Source organism: Schistocerca piceifrons, chromosome 1 (genome assembly GCF_021461385.2).
Source record: "Schistocerca piceifrons isolate TAMUIC-IGC-003096 chromosome 1, iqSchPice1.1, whole genome shotgun sequence".
NCBI lineage: Eukaryota > Metazoa > Arthropoda > Insecta > Orthoptera > Acrididae > Schistocerca > Schistocerca piceifrons.
In genome coordinates this window covers 446227800-446235371 of record NC_060138.1, presented here as the reverse complement: position 1 = coordinate 446235371, position 7572 = coordinate 446227800, and the positions used below count along the sequence as shown (strand labels likewise).

The 7572-nt window shown below is 40.1% G+C and overlaps 1 non-coding gene across 1 annotated transcript; it reads left to right on the top strand.

The window, feature by feature from the left end:
- Positions 1-590: 590 nt before the first annotated feature.
- Trnat-ugu lies at positions 591-664 on the top strand. Its single transcript has one exon. It is a non-coding gene; the product is annotated as a tRNA-Thr (tRNA).
- Positions 665-7572: the final 6908 nt, after the last annotated feature.

The window sequence follows — 7572 nt, the reverse complement described above, 5'->3', positions numbered from 1 at the left end:
GGAAGATATAGGGCGGAGTAAGCCATGTAGTGAGAGCCAGGTACATGCTAGTTGTGGACTGCAAGCACGGGGAGTGCTACGCCATTGTCTGCATGAGGGGTCAGTGGCTGCTGCTTCATCAGCAGATGGCAGGGAGCGCATCACATCAAAATTAGTGTTTTGCACTCCCACTGATTTTGGTGAGCATCGGCATTCTGCTTGGAATTTGAACTATGTCATTCGCCTTGTCTGGAACAGTAATTTGTCCATCTGTCATCAACTCCAGTTGCATCCAGGTTCATTCTGTAAATTGAACTGCTTTCTGTTAGCACGTTCCAGGAGCATTTTTGCTATATCCTCTGGGGCACATTACATGGGATGTTGTGCTGAAGAGTGAGTTGGGCTTAGCATTTCCCTGGGAGCTTACAGCAAATTTCACTGTATGTGTGGTTAATAGGATGCCTTTCTGATGCAGACTTTCTGGTGTGTGTGAATCATGTTGTCTATAAGGTACATTACCATACATATGTAGAATTGTGGACAGTTGGGAATGTGAGTCTCACGGGAAGCGTGCAAGGGATAAGTCCCTGCAGTCGCGCTATTCATCTGTGTCCTCGGTGGCTCAGATGGATAGAGTGTCTGCCATGTAAGCAGGAGATCCCGGGTTCGAGTCCCGGTCGGGGCACACATTTTCAACTGTCCGTATCGAGGTATATCAACAACACCTGTCGGCAGCTGAGGGTTTCAGTTAGTCATCATTTATTCCAGGGAAAAGCTGCACGGTCATCAACAGTATTCTGTTCTTTCGAGTACAGTTACTGTCTTCACATATATAATTTTGATATATTTTGTAAACCTACCATAAGTGATTCAATTATATGTGCTTCCTCTTGTCACCCTTACCAGTTTCAGAGATCAGTTCCTTCAAATCAATGTGACATTGAATCATCGAATTCCTACTAAGCCAGTCATCTGTAGAGAAGGAGTTAGCAATCTAACACCTGGATTACAAACCAGTGATAGTTGATGTTTTGTACAAACAAAATCTTCACCAAATGAATCCAAAATCCCATTAGGCTTGACAGTCTCAAACATGAAATTTGTGAAGATCCAGTTTGTAGGCAACTTATACTGCCTAGCTAAGCTATTTAAGAAGTGGGGCATGGAATTTGTTTCTTCATTGGTTAACAAAGTTCTTAAGTGCTGAATATGCATAATGAACAACCAATACACAGGCTCTGGTGTAGCAGTGAGTGCAATGCATCTTATATATGGCAAACTGGCAAAATGTTTAGAACTAAATAAGACAGGACAAGTTAAGCGTCACTCAACCTTTCCTGAATATCTAAAATCATGCGACCATCAGCCTCCAGTGTTAATCAATATGAGCGTGCTCCATACTGCTTGCAAAGGAAAGAAGATGAATTTGTTAGAAGAGATGGAGATCATTAAACACTCACATCATAATAAAGAAAGGATGACAGTGATCATCTGGTTAGTAAAAACCAGCCTTCTGATGTTGTAATTGTGCCAATTATAAGACGATATTGCTTACTTTCAGATTTGAACAGAATAACTTTTGTTTATTCTCTCTTCTACACTAAAGTGTGCTTTTGTCTAGTACTTATTCTTTTATCTGTGGAATTTTTATGTAAATCTTTTTTTTTTTTTTTTTTTTTTTTTGCAGTGGTTTTATTCTTACTATCTATCATAGATGAAATGCATGCATAGAGCATATTTATTATGCTAGCTACTCTTATTTCACTTCTGTATGGTTTTATTTAAGGTTCTCTTGCAATATTTTAGAAATTAGTGCAGTTTATAAATTGATGTGTTGGCTCCACAACCTGCCAGCATTTGTGACACATTTCATGTAGGTTGTTTCTTTGGCAACATCATAAGACTCTCTTTGGCATTTGCAATTTCAACATAGTCCCACTAATCCGAATCTCGGTAATTCAAACATACTCTAGAGAAGTCATGTCAGCTCCAGGCACTTCATAATTATGGACACATGTTCTCAAGTTCCACTGGCTAAAAATTTGTATGTAAGGGAGTTACTGTATTTACTCGAATCTAAGCCGCACTTTTTTTTCCAGTTTTTGTAATCCAAAAAACTGCCTGCGGCTTAGAATCGAGTGCAAAGTATGCGGAAGTTCTGAAAAATAATGGTAGGTGTCGCCACAACTAACTTCTGCCGTCAAATATATGTCGCGCTAGACAAGTATGCTTTCCCAGCACAAAGATAAATACTAGCACCAAACCCTCTGCGTCAGTAAGTAAATTAAAAGGTAGAAGAAAGTAAACATTATGCAATGTATTCTTTCGTGTTTGCTGCTGTTTCATTTAAATCCTGTCTGCCTAATAAACTACGAAACTAGAACAGCAAACGCGGAAGAATACACATATCATGTTATGTTTATATTCGTATTATTCTTATGCTGAATAGTGATACAGTCAGAAACTAAGCACGGCAACTGACTAGATTTTTAAATCTAAGATGACTCTAATTTCTGTGCAGAATGTAATGCACTAAAGAAGCCGTCTGCAAAGATTTTCAAACAGAGAAAAATTTTCGCTAAACTCTCGTTCAGAACATCTTCTATCATTCGCAGTCTGTTATTTGGTTCTTGTTGATCATTATCAAAGAAAGCAGCAGTTTAAGTAACAACAAATAGCAGACTCCCGCCATTGTTTCGCTTATGAGACAATTCCTCTCTTTTTTTTCCTTTTTTTTTAAATTGTAAGCCCCGGTAGCGCGCACAAAAGCAAGCCTTGCCGCGAGCGGCGACAGGTCGTAAACACGCATTATCAGAATGTAACAAACACTGCATGACACAGTACAATAATGCATTTTCAGCTTAGAGTGCCATAAACACATATAACAAAGAGAACGGCACTTATCAGATCAAAGCAAAATAAGCAATCGATTCAAACCAGACGAAGCACACGAAAAAGGAAGGGTACTCGTATAAATACGGACGGAGCGCCTGACATAGCAATGGCTACCTGGTAAAGCTTAACTGTTAAGCTTAAGACTCGAACCAAACTACTGTAGCTGTATCTTCATCCATTCGACCTCAATTGTGTTTCACGTTACAATGGACCAACTGTTTTTCGATTTGGAGGGGCGGTCTAAAACTTTTCTCTCACCTTGAATTTCGAGTCTCAAATTTCGGGAGCGGCTTAGATTCGGAAAAAATTGTTTTCCTTGATTTAGAGTCTCATTTTTCGGGTGCGGCTTAGATTCGAGTAAATACGGTAGTTAATTTCTGTGATTACAAAGCTGTCAATCAATCCTATCAAGGTTTAACTGTATTGTTCCATATTGCGTCACGTTCAACAGGCAGTGTGGATGTAAAGTTGATTAAGACTGTTGTTGTCTTCAGTCCTGAGACTGGTTTGATGCAGCTCTCCATGCTAATCTATCCTGTGCAAGCTTCTTCATCTCCCAGTACTTACTGCAACCTACATCCTTCTGAATCTGCTGAGTGTATTCATCTCTTGGTCTCCCTCTATGATTTTTACCCTCCACGCTGCCCTCCAATGCTAAATTTGTGATCCCTTCATGCCTCAGAACATGTCCTACTAACCGGTCCCTTCTTCTTGTCAAGTTGCGCCACAAACTCCTCTTCTCCCCAATTCTATTGAATACCTCCTCATTAGTTATGTGATCTACCCATCTAATCTTCAGCATTCTTCTGTAGCACCACATTTTGAAAGCTTCTATTCTCTTCTTGTCCAAACTACTTATTGTCCATGTTTCACTTCCATACATGGCTACACTCCACACACATACTTTCAGAAACGACTTCCTGACACTTAAATCTATACTCGACGTTAACAAATTTCTCTTCTTCAGAAACGCTTTCCTTGCGATTGCCAGTCTACATTTTATATCCTCTCTAATTCGACCATCATCAGTTATTTTACTCCGTAAATAGCAAAACTCCTTTACTACTTTAAGTGTCTCATTTCCTAATCTAATTCCCTCAGCATCACCAGACTTAATTCGACTACATTCCATTATCCTTGTTTTGCTTTTGTTGATGTTCATCTTACATCCTCCTTTCAAGACACTACCCATTCCGTTCAACTGCTCTTCCAAGTCCTTTGCTGTCTCTGACAGAATTACAATGTCATCGGCGAACCTCAAAGTTTTTATTTCTTCTCCATGGATTTTAATACCTACTCCGAATTTTTCTTTTGTTTCTTTTACTGCTTGCTCAATATACAGATTGAATAACATTGGGGACAGGCTACAACCCTGTCTCACTCCCTTCCCAACCACTGCTTCCCTTTCATGTCCCTCTTATAACTGCCATCTGGTTTCTGTACAAATTGTAAATAGCCTTTTGCTCCCTGTATTTTACCCCTGCCACCTTTAGAATTTGAAAGAGAGTATTCCAGTCAACATTGTCGAAAGCTTTCTCTAAGTCTACAAATGCTAGAAACGTAGGTTTGCCTTTCCTTAACCTAGCTTCTAAGATAAGTCGTAGGGTCAGTATTGCCTCACGTGTTCCAACATTTCTGCGGAATCCAAACTGATCTTCCCTGAGGTCGGCTTCTACCAGTTTTTCCATTCGTCTGTAAAGAATTCGCGTTAGTATTTTTGCAGCTGTGACTTATTAGACTGATAGTTCGGTAATTTTCACATCTGTCAACACATGCTTTCTTTGGGATTGGAATTATTATACTCTTCTTGAAGACCGGTAATGATAATTTTCATTTACAGAGTTTGTCCATAGCCTGGGACTGTAGTAAAGTGGGATATGTATTGACGTATCTGATACTGATGAAAAGTTAATTTGTACGCAGCCGCATTAGTGTGTGTCATGCTTTAGTGAATTGTAATTAAATTTTGTTATTGGTTCTTCTGTAACTACCGTAACATTGGTTTTCTCACACTCAGATTGGCTGAACTGGCCTCAGGTCATTTGCATGTCATTGTCCCTATGACAAGTTCCGGTCCATTAATGTGAAACTGTTTCTAAATATAAGCTTATTTGGTTGACAAAGAATACCTTGTACAATTGATTCTAATGTTCAAAGAAAAAGGAGACTTTGGCAATCTAGAACTTCAGTGATTATTCTTAATACCTTGGATCACAAATTTTTTGTAGATTATTGGTTCCAATGATAAAGGGAAAGGAAATTTTGGATAATTTAGAATCTCAGTATTACCTTTAAATATTTTGAGAGATTCAACATTCTTAAAAAAAATGAATATTAATGTTTTATTGATTATTGATTTTAATGTTTTAAGAAAAAGACAATATGAATTTTTCTGCATATCTATGTAAACTAAGTAAATCAAAAAATGTTCAGCTACTGGGCTCAACTGTTTACCACATCAGAACCATTGTGTTCCAGCTTGACCAGCTCCAAACGTTACCTTTCCCTTTTGAATCCTTAAGAGAAGATACCAGATGGCACTTACGGCTTTATCAAAAATACGATGGACACAGCGATCATCACCCACTGCAAACTTCTTCACATGGAAGAGGTTGGGCTTGCAAGACCCTGGGACTGTACGTATGAGCTTTGTAGAGCACATTGTGACTCATTCAGCCTGACACTGTAGCAATTCCAACACTGAAAGTATGACGTGGAACTTCCTGTCAGATGTGACTAGGAGTATGTCATGCACCTTCATCTGCACAAACTTCTTCAGAGTCCCCATGCTACTTGGTAGAAGCTGATGACATAGCACTAAAACTGACACCCTTCTTACATTAAGAACATGTAATAGTGTCCCATCTTGGGTGACACTAGCACTGACCATGCAGTAACACAAGAGTATTAACAGTATCTATAACAATTCCAGGTGTGGCTGTAACTCTTCCTGAACCCTCTGTAGTTCTTCGAGAAACTATCTTGGGGATAAAATTGCTGATGTCAGGTGTCCACTGTTAGTGTGGTTGAATGCTTCCTGCAACTCGGTAGCCTCAACGCACAAGTAAGTGGTACTATCTGTACGAGTCTGAAAAAGTCTCACAGTGACAAACTTGGTGCCAATTACATCCGTGCAGATCCTAAAAATGCCCATCTTGGTATACTATTATTCTTGCCTCCTAGAGCGAGACATTAACAGGACAAACAAAATATGAAGATGCCGAGTATTATTTACTATGTCTCTCTCAAGGCTTGCTAACTGTGTTGTGTTGAGTTCAATTGTGTCCTGATTATTCTCTGCTTTGGTCTGTATGTGTCTCAAAACAGAGCACACTTTTTCCAGGTCCTTTGCACCAACTGTACCAAAGACTGTTTTCAGACTCCATCCATCTGCATCTATCCAACCTTTCTTCTGCTGACGCTGGACTCACAGTACAAGTTCTGCAGTCTGATCTTGCTTGAAGACATTTGAACGTTGCAAGATCCCCTCGCTTCTAAATTGATACTGTTATTACTCAGCTTAGCCGCGAGTCCGTAAAGGATCGTATATGTGACGTACAGTATTACTGGTCAGCATTTCCACCCGGAATTTGTGAGGGTAAGTCGGACCTTCCTTGATCTGCCTTGGAGGGTCGTGTTGTCGGATTTCCTCCTACCTGTGCGCGGTGCAGCTCTCGTAAATGTCATCCCGTACAGATTCTTCGTCGGCGCATTGGATGTCTCTGTCGGTGGAAGCTAATTATCTGAAACTGCTGGCGATCAACTTTGGGGTATCTATTTATTCAAAATTAACATTCAGAATGCCGTAATATCACTTTTACTCCTATTAGATCAATAATGAAACACTCATGTCACAAACTACTCGTAACCGAGAGCATGGCTACCATCGAAAAAGACAGGAAGAGCTCGTAAGGCCGACTGCCGACTTTGGTGCGCAGTCCATATCTCTTACTAGTTTCATCACAGTTCATGGATTTCTGATCAAGTTCGTACTTACTAAGATATGCATTTGTCAATGAACGGGTGTGAATTTTAACGAGGCAAAATCATGATATATAGTTTTAAACATCCAGACGCTCCTCCTAGTATTCATGTTGTCACGAATGACTTCAATTATTAAATATAAACAAAATTGGTGACTTTGGCGCCAAGATGGCGGTACTTCCCGTCATGTATATTTCCCAGGCTAAGGCTTGTTGCTACGGTCCAGCACCAAACCCCACCCCACTCTGTGCGACATATGGTCGTTTCATCATCTAGCCAGCCAGCATGGGAAATGCGCTCCGATTCATGGCCGGCCACGGACTACAGTACTTCCTAACTATCGTGAATACATCAATAAAAGACAATAATTTATTAAAACTGGTAAAATTGTCTTCCTCACGTAAGAGGCACCTTTCAAGGTGGACCATCAAAACTGACATTCTGCTTGGATGACATTTACACCTACTTGTCCTGAACCATGAGCTGCGGCTTCTCAAAGGTGTCATCCACCAACCTCATTTTTTATTGCCCAGGCACTGAAGTCCATCCCAACCTCCATCAATGATCAGACAATATCACATCCAACTGCTGAGCGAACAGTGCATTGCTATCCTTAAGGGCTCACGTCGTCCTATAGTGCTAAATAGGCCAAAGACCAAGACTGTGACGATGTCTCATTGTTCTCCCAGTTTTCTGTAGTTACTGTGGTGAGTA